The sequence below is a fragment of the Astatotilapia calliptera genome, chromosome 15 (assembly GCF_900246225.1).
Source record: "Astatotilapia calliptera chromosome 15, fAstCal1.2, whole genome shotgun sequence".
Taxonomy (NCBI): Eukaryota; Metazoa; Chordata; class Actinopteri; order Cichliformes; family Cichlidae; genus Astatotilapia; species Astatotilapia calliptera.
The window spans coordinates 2,430,297-2,445,259 of NC_039316.1; the positions used below are offsets into that span (position 1 = coordinate 2,430,297).

General features: G+C 43.3%; 1 protein-coding gene across 7 annotated transcripts in view; it reads right to left on the reverse strand.

The window, feature by feature from the left end:
• The window catches only part of klhl29 (kelch like family member 29), a 274,138-nt gene that overhangs the window by 57,206 nt on the left and 201,969 nt on the right, over nucleotides 1–14,963 (reverse strand). The window lies entirely within an intron of this gene.

Sequence of the window (14,963 nt, forward strand, 5' to 3'; positions counted from 1 at the left end):
GAGGAGGATGATGAGGAGGAATAGAGACTGTGCGAGAGGAGAGAGAAATATGGAGGAAAAGGGGGGGAAAGGTGGAGGCAGGAGAGCTAATCTTCATACACTCCAAACCAGGGCGAACCCCTGGTTCACCTGCTTGGATCGATACTCTTCCTCGCGTGCACTCTCCCGACAGGGCACATCCTCAGGCGGCCGTCTTTTCCTTCTGCTTCTTCCTGTTAAAATTATCCCCTTATCGTTTCTTTTCCCTTTTTATTTCTTCTTAAAATTCACTTGTCTTTCAATGCTGGTAAAAACAGAGGGCTTTTCTCTTGGAAGGGGAACAAGGGTAAAAGACGGGGAGATACAAAAACTACAATGGGCTTTGCTGAAGCTGAGCAAACAGACAGAGCCAGTAAGCGCTGCCTCAGACATATCGTGGACATACAGCTTAGACTTAGTGGACAGCTTAAAGCCGGCTGGCTCTCCTCCAGTGAGGTTTTTAAGAATGTGCTCCTCCGCGTGGGATGCGAAAGAAAGCGATGGCTCGAGAAGAAATTGTGAAAGTGTCACCGCAGAGATGAAGGTTTTGGCATTGTGCAGAAGACGTAAGAGTTTTGCACGCTGCCGCCCGCTCTGGATGTGTTTTAAAGATTTGCAAACTTGAAGTGCAGTTTAAAAAAAAAAAGATTTAGTCTTGAACTTGTTCCCGTTGCACTTCAAGCCTCAATCGGCCCGAGACCTCCAACAGACCCTGGGCAATCAGCTAGTAAATGAGCGTGCAATTTTATAGGACAGTCACGGTTACAGCGGCGGTTCTTTGCCAAAAAAGCAAAACAAAAGCAAACCAAACAAAAATAAAAGTCTTTGTCTTCCCACTCATGAGACTCCAACCTTCACACACTCACAGATTAATTATACTGACACTATTCTGTTAGTTCTTCCCGTGATGAGTTTGTTGCTATTACTCTACATGCTTGTACTCCATTTCTCTTGATCACGTGTTATTTTGCAACTTTACTGGACTGTAAACGTGCGACTCTTTTCCTCGCCTTTATAGGATTGAATTTTTCATCTCTTTTCATCCCCCTTTTCCTTCATCTTATTAGCTGTTTCACTTTTGTTGATATTGACTGGCTCAATTAACTTGGCAAAGTTTCTGTGTCTATGCCTGAGCCAATTTGGGATTTTCTTTCTTGTGTGTGCACATCAATCAGTGTTGCACAGTTTAAAGGGCTCTTTTAAAATCTACGTAGGTTTGTATTGTTCAGGAAGACATATTCCATTTAATTGCATCTTAAGACAACGCGGACGATGTATTAAACTGAATTTCCTGATATCACGGGTATGTTTTTGCAGCTGGAATTCTAAAATATGACGATCGAGCTCAACTTTAATAAGACAAACAAATGATTCCACGTGCCGAGTCAACGTGCCTAAGTGGATGCGCACCTCGGGTCTTTATTATCATCTAGTGCACATGCGCAGGGTTGTTCCTGGTAGCTTTCTGCTTGGCCAGACACGTCAGGGAGAGTACACATCTGGGCGCTGACGCTGCGGCGCACCTCTGACCTCTGAAGCCCCGAACGCATTCTCAAGCCCGCATAAGCCGACGCCGGCCTGTCAGAACGCAACGAAACACGAGTACGGCAACCGCTGACGGGGAGTCGTGGCATCGGCTCAGATGGCTGGTGCGTGCGCGCGTCTGTGTGTGTTTTCGTTTTTTCTCAGACAATGAAGCCTCACAGGGATGGCTGTCAGTCAGTGTGAGGTTTGATACCAGTTAGGTGGAGGGATGAAGGGATGGAGAATCGAAGGATAGAGACGAGCGGTTGGGGATGAAGGGATAACCAAGTTCTGACAGCTCTCCTTTTTTTTCCTTGACAGAGTTTATACCTGTGACTGCTGGGGGAGAAAATGCCTCCTCCTCCTGATAGTTACTGACCTTTTGTTGCATTGTTGGTATACTTTCCATCTGACTGTATTTAAGGAAATAAAAACATCAGCTTAACTCAAGGTTTGAGTAACAAACTGCTTTATTTGTGAGTGTGTTTAATTGATTGGACATTCTGTCCTCTTATCTGTCAAATAACACAAGTGACAATATCAGCTGCATCTGGTTTGGACCTAAATCAGATCAGTTTGGTTTGGGAAGTCCTCTTGAGAACAGGGATGGTTAGGAGAGGTTTTTAAATGTGGTTGCAGATCCTGTTTTTGGTTCCAGTGGGGACCAAGAACATGGTGAGGTAGATCTATTATGTCAAAAGTAGTGGTGCACAAGAGTTTAAACTGGGATGGACGGCTCTATCCAAATACTGACAGCAATGCTATCAATGTGAGGCCGTGTGTCAGGTGAGCAGACGCACGTAGGCTGTAGAGAGAGAGCATAATGGCAGAGGGAAAGCGGTACAGAGAGTCCTTTTAGTCTTTTTTCATTATGAAAGAGCTCACTGAGGTCACCGTCTTTACAATCCGACTGCTTATGGAAACCAAAGTGTCCTCAGGTGGCCATGAACAAGAAATAGAGATACACAGTGACCCACACTGGCTTCAGTGTTCAGACCTGCTAGTTTGGTGGTTTATCAGTAGTAGCAGTGATGCAAACTACCAATGACAGCCCGATCTGGACTTCACTCTGAGCTGCTATAGTTGCATTTTTACTAAAGGTCGCTTATTCAGGATACACAGAGAAACATGTTGATTCATTTAGCTATGTTGGTGTTCCTACATCATCATAACAATGTTTGCTTGGCTAAGTAACGCCATGGCAGTTATAAAACATGGAAGCTTCCAGGTCGTAAAACCTCAGCCAACACGGGAATTCCTTAAAACCTGGTTTCTATCTGAAGTCTGTTTTTGCAGAAAGACTTCTGGTCCCATAGAAGTGCACGGGGGGTTGATCTGATATCCTCGTGTTGGTGTTGTTCCAGGATCAACATTGCAAGTGACCAATCAGAATGTTGTGACGTCATACTTTTGCAACTTCGGGAAAAACCGGCGTAAAACAAAAAACTGTACTAAAGCTGCGTGAAACCCCCTCTGTCCGCCGATCAACGGACCCTAACGCTAACCCTTTAATAAACAGTAAGCAGAATTGATATTGTCCTTGCAACATTGGAATTTCATAAATGCACGAATGGCTTGGCGCGCAAAAGAATAACGTCACAACAATGTGATTGGTCACTTGCAATGTTGAACCTGGAACAACATTTTCATGATGGTCTGGGAACAACACCAACACGAGGATATCAGATCATCCGTGCACGGGGAGGTCTGACTGCAAACGTGTTTCTGCTGAGTTTATGGTTTATGCAAATCTTAAAAATAAGGACTGTTTTGTAAATCTTGGTCATACCTTGTTTTAAAATGAAGGATTATCTTCACTATTTTGTATGGCTAATGATCTGTCATCATAAGTTGTTAGGGCCCCTTTATACCCGCCACGCTGTACCTGGTGAACAGCACCATACGACAAAGCTGACGCTAAATTGACGCCATGTCCACTTTGTCTAGCTGCTATCTGCACTGTGATGCCACCCGTCCATTCTCTTCTGCTTATCCTCAGGCTACGTCCACACTAGCCCGGATAGATTTGAAAACGGCGTTCAGTCGTTTTCACAGAGTTGTGCGTCCACCTTGAAACGGTCGAAAACGCTTACGTTCCAGTACTGCGCATGCGCGAAACGCAAGAAGATTCGATCTGCCTCATTTCTGTCTGCCGTTTATTTACTTTCCAGCTCATTGAAACGTCGGGGCAAAATGTCGAGGAAAAGCACCGAGTTTTTTAAATGGACTGACAATGAGGTGGAGTTGTTGCTGCGAAAACACAGAAGTACAAAGTTGCAACAGTGAGTGAGAATGAAAGAATTTAAAGAAAAGCTATCAGGAGCATGTACAGACTGCTATTAATCTTTAAATTGAGAGCAAACAAAACAACTGCTGTATAATGCCCTCCGCTATCTTAGTTTAATTGGTCACATGACTGCATCACATGACTAAAATGCGCCATCATTTTCGAAAAGTCTCCGTTTTCGCTGTCCACATTGCCACGCGAAAGCACCGTCTTCAAATGTATTCGTTTTCGAGAGCGTTTTCAAAACGCCGTCTCAGTGTGGACGGGAGGCCACGACGGAGAGAAAACGATGTGTTGTCAAACGAAAACGTGTTAGTGTGGACATGACCTCAGCGTAGGAGCTGGAGCCTATCCCAGCTACCATAGGGCGGGATGCAGGGTACTCCATTCTGACACAGATACCCACAGAGATACGGACTCACATTCACAAGGATAATTTAGAATTACCAATGAACCTAACCCCAGCAATGCATGTTGGCTGTGGGAGGAACACTGCTTGCTGTGAGGCAACAATGCTAACCACCGTCTTGCCCTTGCACTGAAATGGCGAGCATACATATATGTGGCTGTGTGATAACATTACCGGTGGCATGCGAACTGACCAGCAGGGTGGGTATGCCAGGGCTTTCAACCAATGACCATGCAGTTTCACTAAGACAGTGGAAAAGCTCATCTTGAGGCTTCAGAACTGGAAACCAATAGGTGACATCATGATAGCTACATCTACCATTTATTAGTACATTAGCAGAAGCTAAGTCCCTCTTAAATGGAGCTAATGTTCATCAGCTAGACAGAGATTTTTGCCCATCAGAGAAAAATATCAGTTACATCTGTTTGGCATTAGAAACACAGACGGCGGATGAGTTTAGCAGCATGGCAGAGAGCGAGCATAAAGAGGAAAAACAAGGTGACGGGAGGAGGCGTATTGTGTGGCAATACAAAAAGCTCCAGAAAAGGATGTAGTCTGAGGGACGGGCAGGCTTGTGTAAGAGCTGATTCTCAAATTGAAGCCCACCCACGTAGTATGATGTGACCACACACACACACACACACACACACACACACACACACACACACACACACACACACACACACACACACACACACACACACACACACACACACACACACACACACACACCTGAATGTTTCTGTGCATCACTTCCACCCATCTTTGACGGGAGCACACGGCCCATGCTTTACCCCATGCTGGATTCTCGATGTGGATGCAAACACACACACACTTGTACACAGATGTATAGTCAGCAAGGCTGATATGAAGATAAAGATAGAATGAGAAGACTGTTTTTTTTCTCTTTCCCTGCATGCACAATGGGTCTTATATCACCTTTTTATTGGTCTCCTTGGTCTCTGCCTCGTGCTGCGACCTGCCTTTCCTTCTTTCTCTGCTGTTTTTTAACCCCGTGGCAAACATCTCTCTCATTCTCTCAACCTACGGGAGACTTTGCCCTCTCTCCTGCTTTCTTTCTCTTCCGTTCTTTTTCTCTTAAACCCCAAGAGTCTTTGCTCTACCTTCCAATGTATTCGCCATTTCATCTTCCTTCAATGCTTCCTGCTCTTTTGCCTTGTGCACTTTTTACCTTTCGCAGCCTTTTATGACCTTGCTTTAACCAGGCATACTTTGCAGCAGAAGGGCCACAGGGGCATTGGAGGTTCGGCTGGGTTGAGTCACAGAGACAAAAACAAGGGGGATAGAAGTAACTCAACAGAGTGGAACTTGAGACTTTAGTTTCAATACAATCCAGACAAGCTGTACTCTCAATATCTAATTACCAGTGTGTACTACAGTACAGCACCGAAGAAACAAATCTCAGCTTTGAAGTTCAGGTACTAGTACTAGAGTGGGTCACCTGGATGATTTATTACACTTGCCTGACCTCTCAGACAGACAAGGTGAATGGACCACCCTCCGAGTCCCACCCAATGTTCACCATGGATACATCCAGATGTTCGCTCGCTTGACTCTTACTGACATCCAATTTATAGCTTGTAAATAAATAACCATTTGAAACTGTGAACTGTGACGCCCAGTTTATCTTATCCTTGAGCAATACCTACATTTGAAACATTATCTATGCAAGTTTCTTTTACATGGTCAGAGGGCCCGGTGGCGCCAGTGTCCGGCAGCCTCGCCTCTGTCAGTGCGCCCCAGGGTGGCTGTGGCTACAATGTAGCTTGCAATCACCAGTGTGTGAATGTGTGTGTGAATGGGTTGATGACTGGATATGTAAAGCGCTTTGGGGTCCTTAGGGACTAGTAAAGCGCTATATAAATACAGGCCATTTACCATTTTAGGCCATTTACATGCAAAACATATACAGCTTTTTAAGGTATTTTTGTATTACGTTCCTCAGAAGTAGAGCTACGATACGGTGCGACTAACTAAAGTTTCACGGTTGCAGATTTTTAAATGTGTGAATTTTGCTTCTTTTCCTTTCAGTAACTTTGATAATTTAACAGTTTGGCCTGTTGGTTGGAAAAGCAGCATTGTGCTTCTGACTTGAGCTCTAAGATCAATTTTTATACTTTTTTGTGTTTTAAAAAAACTTATTTAGGCTACCAGCAGGTAGTCCACATTGAACTCATTCAGCTCCAGTGCAAACTCTTTGAATGTTCGGGCTGTCATTCGCTGCCTGACAGCTTAACCACCAATCAGAGCATATTATAACGTACTTCAGGCAAGTCCAATTAGCTACTGATTTTCAGTCCAGTTCTTGTGTAATTTGGCATGCCCATCTTTTCTCCCCGTTTCCCTTCCTAAAGAACCCTTTTTGACAGCCACCCCTCCAAAGTGATTTCTGATGAGGCTTTAGTGAACTGTAGGTGGATCAACTGAACTTCCAGATGGATCTCTCAGGTCTTTGATGGATATTTTTCTTATTTCTTAAGTACGTGACTTTCAGATATAGTTCTTTTATTTTTAAGGCCTGTCATCATTTCTTTTGTAACGCACTTTTCCAGCTGTCTCATAGTTTTTAAGGACACATGGCTCACCAAGCAGAGCCATGCCAAATGTTCGACTACTAATTTTTGGGGAATCGCTCTGCTGAAATTCATTGCAATTTAGTTTTATTAATGGTGCCAAACCAAAACAGCATTCACCTCAACTTGCTTTACACTGTAAGGTAAACTCCTACAATTGGTCGGCATGAAACATGAAATTTCCCACTAGTGGGACTAATAAAGGTATCTTATCTTATCTAATCCTTCTCTCATGTCTTCCTTCTCTCACCCCAACCGGTCGCAGCAGATGGCCCCGCCCCTCCCTGAGCCTGGTTCTGCTGGAGATTTCTTCCTGTTAAAAGGGAGTTTTTCTTTCCCACTGTCGCCAAAGTGCTTGCTCATAGGGGGTCATATGATTGTTGGGTTTTTCTCTGTATGTATTATTGTAGGGTCTACCTTACAATATAAAGCACCTTGAGGCGACTGTTGTTGTGATTTGGCGCTATATAAATAAAATTGAATTGAATTGAAAACCCCAAGCATCCCCTATGAGCGAGCACTTGGCGACAGTGGGAGAGAAAAACTCCCTTTTAACAGGAAGAAACCTCAGACAAAGCAAGGCTCAGGGAGGGGCGGAGCCATCTGCATCGACTAGTTGGAGTGATGCATGATTTCAACATAGTAATTGTTGTGGACTTTGATGTCCTTCATAAATAGTTACTTACTGTAGTTGAGTAGTCTTAACACTTTTACCCACCAGTGTGGGGCGCTATTGCCGAAAGCTACTGATCTGGTCATTAAGTGCACTCAATTCAGCTTGAAGAGATTTATTACTGTACACAACACATCTTCAGTAAATTACACTATCAAACATTCTATTTATATATATTTATATACACGATCTGCTCTGAAAATTGATTTAAAGCACTTCTCCACGTTCTCTTTTTTATATTAACTGTACATTTTCTCCTTAATGCTTAGTAGAGGAGGTGTAAAGTATGAAAACCATATAATTTATAAATGAGAACATTGCTCAAATAACTGTTCAGACTGTAAGATTATGTCAATTTAAGCTCTATTTTCCATAAGTCTCTCCCTCTAAAACCTATCTGCTTTGCAGCCAGACATAAATCATAAGACTACACAAACGACAACCATCTCGTCTAGTGTGACAAAAAAAACAAACAAACAAAACAAAACAGGGAAAATCTGTTTTTTTGTTGTTTTTTTGTTTTGTTTTTTACAAAAGCGTGCATAGATATATACATGTGTAAATAATATACATTCATATAGAGTTTAAGTGCAGAAAACTATGAGGATGAAGACTTTTTCTCATTGGGTATCACAGTCCCACTGACAGCTGCAGAGCAGTCTTCTCTTATCTGAGCTGCTTCTCTCCATTCTCTCTCTTTAGCATTTTTCCCCCTCCGAATCCCATAATTTCTCTCCCGGGGTGTTAATTTGCTACGGTGAGGATCAGAGGGCCAAAGGGCTCCAAAGGAAAGTCCAGGGAGGGTGCAGTGAGCGTGCTTGAAATGGATCTTGTGTGCTTGCGTTCATGCAGTGTGTGTGCATTTTATTGTCTGCTGGGCATCTGTTGACTGAAAATCTGCAGTGATGGCTGGTCTCCTTAGAAGGGAAAAACAAACGTCGTGAAGGGTTTAAGTGTCCTCGAACAACACTTAGAGGCTCAGTTCACCTCGAAATCCCCTTCCACAGACCGAGCTAGCTACACTGCTAGAGGAATGGGCAATGAGAGCTTCACATGTACAAAAACTGGTTTCTGTGTGTACAATAGAAATCATTTATAATATTAAAATGATCTTTTCTATTAATGATACCGGTGACTACTAAGTGAACTGTAGTTAGCATCTTTTTGCCCGTGCTTACAACGCACAGGTGGAAGCGAGTGAAGATCCTAGACATCGAGCAAAATAGCACCGTAATAAATGTTGCTCATGTTTGGGATGAAACTTTTTAGGTTTCTTTGCTTTTTAGCAAGCGCTGCACACTGTTGATGCTGTAGGGGAGTGGTAGGAAGGCACTGAGGCGCTGAGGAGCGAGCATAAATGAGGATCATATCTTATTTTTTAAACTTTGTTTTGTCCAAATTTTCCCAATAAAAGAAAAACATGTCAGTTCCTTTAGAATTCAACATATAGTGGATCTAAACCTTCTGGGCTGATGATTCGATGAACTTTCCATCCAAATGCCTCAATCTGCACCGTCAGCACACGCGACGACAGAGCCCAAAGCAGGCTCACCCCATCCCTCCTGTTGAATATTGGATGAGGCTGATGCATCCTTCCAGCCTCGCAGCAGGTACAGCAGGTCAGAGTACCAGATGTGGCATGAACGATGCTGAGACTGATCCGTGCTTCTGTAAATGCTGTTCACTTTGCTCGTGAGCACGAACTGCGGCTCAGGAACAGGATGAGTCAAGGTTTCTGGCAGCGGCTGGGGAAGCAATCGTTCACTCGTTCCCCTCCTCCCTTGCCCTTTCCCTCCCTGGGAGCTCGGGCTGGCAGCAGTCACAAGTCAAAAGGACAAGTGGAGGGAACCTTAATTTTGGCTGCAGCCCCCGCAGACACTCGGACCAGTGGTTATCTCTTCTGGATTTACTGCCTCCATGTTACATTTATGAGCCGGGACAGTTGTGTTTGCTGAGATTTTCACTGATAAGCCCAAAGAATATCAAAAAACTCATACTCCCAATTCTCCAGTGCATAGCTGCATCTAAGTTTCTCTCTTCTTTGCTTACTTGTTCTGTCTCCTTCTCCCTCCCTCCCTCCCTCGCTCTCCCTCTCCCCCTCCTAAAATACCAATCTCAGACTCCAGAAATAAAATCGGAAGAGGAATCTGCTGAAGGGCACTCTTCGCAGAGAGCGATTAAGACATTTCTGGCACATTCTCCTGAATCCCGCGTTTCCGGTTTGAGAGGTGAGGCAGAGTAATCTCATGCTGCATTGGCTCTACAAGACAAACCATGCTGAATAATTACAGAGCAGGACAACAATCAACAAAGTCCTGACATAAAAAAAAGGACCCAGCAAAGCACACAATTGTCTTTCCAAACTGCTGACAGCCTCCCAGTCGCCATCACTTTTGCCTAATGGTTAGCATTGAGGCTGTGCATCCACACAGAAAGATGACAAATAAATTCAATTATTCCACCAAAAAGAACTGCTGTCAGCAGTGATGAGGAAGCACCGGAGGGGGATCAGCGATGCGGAGTGGTTTATCAGACCCGAGCCAAAAGCAGTAGGTGGCAGACTTCAGAAGAAAGTTATCTGATGATCTTCTATGCTCTCTTTACAAGCTGTGAGTGTTGTTCTCCTTTCTTTGCAGTGGTGGCACGCTACGACTACTCTCCAAGGATCTCCTGGCTGGCGGAGGTGTGAACGAGTAGATGAATGTCACGCCTACGGGCCTTTAGGACCTCGCACAACAGCCTGCTTTTATTGTCTCTAAACTGTGGATGCAAGTCGCACTATTTGTGCTTGCTGATCTAATAAAATCCACCCATTTTAGACCGCCACCACTAGCGCAGCATTTTCTGGCTGGCCTTATGTCGCAGGAATGTAAAAACGGTCAGTAACAATTTGCTGTGAGCTTTTTCTTACTTTAAAAGTATGTAATCTATAATTACAACCTCCTTTTTTTCTGGCATTAAGGGTGACAAAAAAAGCTAAACCTGCGACACTCACAGTCGCAAATGTGTCTGCAGTTGCACTTTTCTAGCTTTAGATACATGAACGCTTGATTACAGATGATGAAGTGGACAGAGGGAAAGGCTGGCTGAGAGTGCAGCTACTGTTTAAGGATTCCCTCCCACAGTGTATGCATTTAAAGTTTTAACAATGTGAGTGTGTGTGCGAGTGAGCAAAGACAGAGAAACAGTATGAGGCGAGCAGGACCCCTGCGTCTCCTAGTCATTACAGCTCATTTGTCTGAGTGCTATTCCACTTGGCTGGGTTGAGTTAACAGTTTGCCCTGGCGCTCTCCACCCTCCTCTGAGCCGAGCACAGTGACACATGTGGAGAGAGGGAAATGGGAGCATAATGTATGAGTTTGTCTCGGTGCACGCACATTCGCACACAGCATGCACACAAAAGAAAACTTAGCTTGCTGCTTAATAGCAGGCAAACGCAAACTGTATATGGATGTCAACACTCCTCAAAGCTGGAGTGCAACTCATACGACTTAAGGCAAAAATGTTTGAGGGCAAAATTTGCAGCACCGGCGGCTGTTTAATCCCCTCCCGATCCCCTGCAAAGTCTAATGACAGCTAATCAGATGCACATCCACAGTCTAATTAACCAATTAGCAGCTAATGGATTCACATACACTACACAAAATGCCACGGATTCATTACGAGACACCCATAGTTTTCACTTTACCCAAGACTTTTTGGGCCAAATGTGAAAGACAGAAGGCAGTTAACGCAAAATGCACAGATGCAGCAGCAAACCGAGGGAAATTAGGGGTGACAAGAGGAAAAAAAAAAAAACATTTAAATCAATGGTGCACATTATGTTTAAAAAAAAAATGCAAAAAAAGAAAAGATGCAACATCGCTATCGGTGCGCACACATTCACACAGTAACCGAGCGTATTAACACATCTAATTTTAAATCTGCATTTGTATTTGAAGATCACAGAGAGCCAGTTTCGATGCCGAACACATTTTTTGGCTCCTTAATTAGCATCCAATGAAATTAAAGTTCTCAGCTGAAGAATGAACTTCATGTCACGGTTGTGATTCGGGTTTCACGACTTTTGTCTCCAGAGGAAAAAAAATGAGCTTTGCCCTAACGTCGTCCAGTATCGTTACAAACAGATTGATCTTATTCTATTTTTTCCCCATCAACACAGTATTATTTACTCTGCAAAGAGCAAAACAAAACGTGACATGCCAGGGCTTGTCAGAGTGACTGATTAACAATCAATAAAAACCGAGCAATTAAGTCCAAAAAAAAAGAAAAGCAAGAGAAGGAGAGAAATTACAACATTGCAGCACAGCAGGATTCTACATAAAGAAAAACCTGGCAAAAACAAGACAATTAAGGGATGTGTGAAAACCATCTGGCTGCTTCTGTTTAGCCACAATAGAAATAACTTTTTTATTTTTTTTAGAGCTTGCAGCTAATGGAGCAAGTACTCATTAAAATGTCTCACTTTCTGTTAAACTTAAAAAAAAGTTCCTGCTATTCCATCTTATAAGCACACTGCAGCGTGTATCTTCATAGGCCATTAATATTCTTATTAGCGGTTAGCTTACACTTGTCATGATTTATTAGCTTAATTCAGCAAAACCCTGGAACAAATGAAATTTCACAAGCACATTTAGTATCTTCAGAAAAAAAGAAAACCATATCTAAAGCGTATACATCTATATTAAGAAAGTAGCTAATATTTGCTGTTGTTTACTTATGTACAGTTAGGAATGGGAGCTTGTACTTCTACCCTCTGGTGCCTTTTAGTATGTTTAAAAAACTGGCAAGTTTTTATGGGCTGTAAAGTCACATTTCTTTTACTTCATTAAATTCTTACTGCTCTCTCGTCAAGACTGTTTCCTGGCATTCGGCAACTGATTTCAGTAAGAAACTCTCTCAGAAAAGCCACTTTCTGCTACGTGTTCAGTAAAGCTGGTACATTTAACAGCTCAAACAGTATAAACATACCAGGACTCTCAGAAAACAGCGAGAAGGAGAGTGAATAGTGGATGCACACTGATGATATGGACAAAAACAAAATCATTAATGCTAATGTTGCTCCGCGTGCAGAACAGCTATTGCTGACCAACATGGTACTTTACACAGTTACTAGCTCTTTATCCTGTGAAAGCCTACTAGGAGTAACCCTTTAAGCTCTTTTCTGCACCGAGTGGTTTCTGTCACGTCTCAGGCCTGGATATGGAATAAAATGACTGGATGTGCAACAGAAGTTAGTGAGGGCTGTCTCTACCTGTGCAGCTACCTTTGGAAAACCCCCAAACCTATTCGAATGGTCGTCAAACAACGTCTTCATTGATATAAAATGAGGTGTCAGTATAAAGGTGACCTCTGACCTTGAACCAGTTGGGTGTTAACTTGGGTGTCCACGCAGCCCACACACGACCCATCCAGCAGGGGTGGCACAGGAGGAATCGAGTACTGAACGGGCCAACAGCAGTAGTTTCAGGTTACGTCGACCTGACGTTTAGCTACACTTCCAGGGGGGTGAGCGCTACGACACAGCTACGGAGTAAATTACACACTCAAGCATAAATCCCCACGAAGTCTTGATGACATCCTTAGAGACCGTACAGCTTGTCACATTTGTAATGCTATTGATGTGCATGTTAGACGATCATTTAAAAATCTGACTTTAGAAACTGTCTCTCGTCTGATCAGATATTTTATTGTCTGTTTGAACAAAAGTTCAAACACGTTGAATTTTAAAAACTTCAAACCTCGATCTTAAGTCGTTCAATAGTTTATATATACAGGCTGAACTGGGCGGTCCCTGCCTTTTGCCCACCATCAGCTGGGATATTCGACCCTTACCTTTCACTCTGACCTTAGGTTAAGATGTCAGAGAATTATCTCTGTTACCTACCAGCCAAACAGACACCTTGTCTTTAACAAAGCCTAAACATAGGGGATAAAGAGCTGGCCTGGCTCCATCAGAAGCTCGCTAATTAACTTCCTGTGTCCCATTTGTTGCATCCTTGGAAAAAACAAACAAACCCCAAAACAACAATAACAAGATTTTCCTAAAACGCAAAACTAATTGGCTCGCAAACCAATTTGGGTGTTTTATTCATTTCCTCCCCCCCATGAAATTAAATATATACGACTTGTCTTATTCCTTTTTTTTTTTTTTAAATAGTCAGCCTTAATGATCCATTATTCGTTGGACTCAGCTAACAAATGGCCGAGGAACACCGGCACCATGAGCGCAACTCTTATTATTTAAGTCTCAATGTGAAAGGATGTTAATTAAAAATATGTCCCGCAAGAATAACTTAAAAAAAATTCAAGGCTGGAAAAAGTGCAATTCGACTCAAATTTATCTCGAGTGTAAAGAAATGGAGGTGTGAGGCGTGTGTCCGCACGCACACTGTAACACACCCACGCATGCACGCGACTCACAAGTTCACAGATTGACTGCGCTCAGCAAGAAGTGCTTCACGGATGGCAGTTTTCCTTTCTTTTTCCGCATGACAGACTTATCAACCGAGCTCAGGTGGTGCCCCATCTGCTTGTGCACATTTAAAATACACACACACACACACACACACACACACTAGCTTACTGCTTACACAAGGAGACGCATGCTCAAGGAATAAACTCAATCAAATGTCTGCCCTTCAAATTTCATTTCTGATCCGCTTCTCTCCCCCTCTGTGACCTCTCCTCCTGTTCTTCCTTATCACTGGTTCGCCTACACGCGAGTGATACCGAACAACCTCAAACTCTCCTTCGAGTCTTCATCGTTTTATCTTTCTTGCCGTCTCCTCGTCTGCGGTGAAATCCCAGCGACGACGTGCCCCGCTGCGCAGAACCCACCTTGCCCAGCGGAGCAGATGGTTGAGCAACAGAAGCGAGGCAGGCGAACAAGCGCGTTTGGCATCACGTGCACGCTTAAGCATCGTAAAATATGTTAAAATGATGCAAAAAGCATTTGCTAACCCAAACAAGAAAAGGTGCATTCAGTGCATTAGAACGCAGGCTTCTCGGCAGTGACGCCCTGATTAAATGCATGCCTCAGACAGTCAGTCATAATAAGTGTTTTAGCTTCACGGGAGTTCAAAACTTGATCGGAAAAACTTACATATATTTCTCATTCATTGAGCCATTGGGGTATAATGCATCATGAATGTATTCATCCCGGCAGCATTTATGCATTTATATAATTCTGTTGTACAGAGCCACAAGCAACTGGGAATCAATACACACTTCAGCCTGCATAATGGGGGATGTAGAAGGCATAAGATATGCACATACCAAACACTATAAAATGCGCCTTGACAGAAAATGCTTCAAGAAAGTGCCGAGAACAAAGAGAAACTAGCGGCTCGAGGATGAGTAATGGGATGAAGGTGAGCATATGTAACGCCACAAATGTCTTCTCTCAAGAAACAGATAATTCTTCTCGTGCTGCTGGATTAAAGATGCAAAAGAATA